The following is a 2,151-nucleotide window of genomic DNA, read 5'->3' as shown; positions in this document are numbered from 1 at the left end:
TTTTTTTTTTTTTTTTTTTTTTTTTCTTGAGACAGAGTTTTGCTCTGTCACCCAGGCTGGAGTGCAATGTATCCTCTGCCTCCCGGGTTCAAGCAATTCTCCTGCCTCAGCCTTCCGAGTAACTGGGATTACAGGCGCCCACCACAATGCCCGGCTAATTTTTTGTATTTTTAGTAGAGATGGGGTTTCACCATGTTAGCCAGGCTGGTCTCGAACTCCGGACCACAGATGATCCACCTGCCTCAGCCTCCTAAAGTGCTGGGATTACACATGTGAGCCACCACAGTTGGCCTTCTTTCTGATTCTTAGTTTAACTATCTGTAAAATGGGAATAATTACAGTTTTCTCTGGCTCATGTTTCTTATGGTTATATAATGGTGATGTAAATATTGTCTATGGTTTCTCTATTTATTTATTTATTTATTTTGAGACAGAGTTTCATCCTTGTCGCCCAGGCTGGAGTGCAATGGCATGCTCTCAGCTCACTACAGCCTCCGTCTCCTGGGTTCAAGCAATTCTCCTGCCTCAACCTCCTGAGTAGCTGGGATTACAGGCACCTGCCACCATGCCCAGCTAATTTTTTTGTATTTTTAGTAGAGATGGGCTTTCACCATGTTGGCCAGGCTGATCTCAAACTTCTGACCTCAGGTGATCGACCTGCCTCGGCTTCCCAAAGTGCTGGGATTACAGGCATTGGCCACCGCGCCCGGCCTGGTTTCTCTATTTAAGTCTGAAGAATTTTCATAATGCAAAATTTTTTCTGGCACAGTTTACTTATGTTTTTCTTTTCCTTCTTTTAGTTATAGGTAAACATTGGAAACTCCATAGAGTAAATCAGTATTTCTACAGAAAAATGGCAGAGAAGTCAGTATTGAATGTATTAAATTGGCTTTCTTCTTCAGGAAAAACTAGACCAGACCTCTGTTATCTTCTGTGATATCATCCTACAAGCAAACTAATCTGGAATCCCTTCACCTAGAGATAATGTACAAGCCTTAGAACTCCTCGTTCTCATGTTGCTATTTATGTACCTAATTAAAACCCAAGTTAAAAAAAAAAATCCGATATCATTGAGTGACGGTCTAAGTGTATCTGGTGCCTGTGTGTATGGTGTGTGTATGCATGGTTTGTGTGTGTGGTGCATGTTTGTGTGTGTGTGTGGTATGGATGGTGTATGTGAGTTAGAGACAACAGGTAACTCTTCTTAGGGAAGTACCAGCTTGCAGCCTGCAGAGTCTGAGCCCCACAACACATAGTATAGAAGAGTAGCTCTGGAGTCCGAGAGATGCTTCAATAACCAGCACAAGGTCCAAAACTTGTAATACAGTTTCCCTGACAATGATTAAAGACATATAAAAGGAAACAGTAACAGTGACCCCTTATTGTGGCTGTCACCTCCTAGTTTGTACAGAACTTGCAATTCTTGAATGCCAGTGGGAGATTCAGAATGAAGAGGTCTCTGTCCTCTGCCAGTGGATGAATGGGGATGTGGTGTGTGTTTGGATTCTCTGTATGTGTATGGCTTGTATTTTCCTCCTCTGTGGCCCCTGAATGCACAGCTCATTGAACGCTGTAGTCCCACTGCAGGAGCCTCTTTTGACTTGTCAGCCAGCCAGTAAGGATGGCAGGGGAACAGAATGTCAAAGAGAATTTAGAATTTCCAGATTTCAATTAGATTTGGGAACTCTAAATCTTCCTTGTATACTTGTATCATCAATTGAATTCCTAATCGTTGACCTTCCAGAACTGATAGCAGTCAGTAAGATAGCAATACACAGATGGACATGCACATATTCGTGTTATATATATTTAAGAGAGCCAAAATGGCAGGAACAGTGGCAGCACTGTTACCAGATTAATGAGCTGAAGCAAATTTGTCCCTAGAATGATCTCCATAGTCACCCAGAAGTCTTTTATTTCCTTTATGCCAAAGTACTTTTGTGTTATTGTACCAATCACCCAAATATATGAAAGCCATGCCTATATCTCATTATAAATATGCTATTGTTCCAGGCTTTCTCCATTTGGCTTGGCCTCCCATGTCACCTCTGGAAAGTAGCGATTCCTTGAGTTTCTTCCTTGCAGTTGCCTGACCTAGAGAAGATTAAGAAGAAATGGCCTACACGTCAGCATGCTCAGGTCATTAATCAA

The 2,151-nt window shown here is 42.0% G+C and overlaps 1 long non-coding RNA gene across 2 annotated transcripts in view; it reads left to right on the top strand.

The window, feature by feature from the left end:
- LOC108521131 (uncharacterized) overlaps positions 1-1,065 on the top strand; it is an 11,675-nt gene extending 10,610 nt beyond the window's left edge. For both annotated transcript variants that reach the window (XR_001883127.1, XR_001883126.1), the window contains one exon: positions 801-1,065. This is a non-coding gene — a long non-coding RNA (uncharacterized LOC108521131). The remainder of the gene's footprint in view (positions 1-800) is intronic.
- Positions 1,066-2,151: the final 1,086 nt, after the last annotated feature.

This window comes from Rhinopithecus bieti, unplaced genomic scaffold (assembly GCF_001698545.2).
Source record: "Rhinopithecus bieti isolate Rb0 unplaced genomic scaffold, ASM169854v2 scaffold_57416, whole genome shotgun sequence".
NCBI lineage: Eukaryota > Metazoa > Chordata > Mammalia > Primates > Cercopithecidae > Rhinopithecus > Rhinopithecus bieti.
Note: the sequence above shows the minus strand (reverse complement) of the source record. Positions and strands in the feature narration are given on the sequence as shown.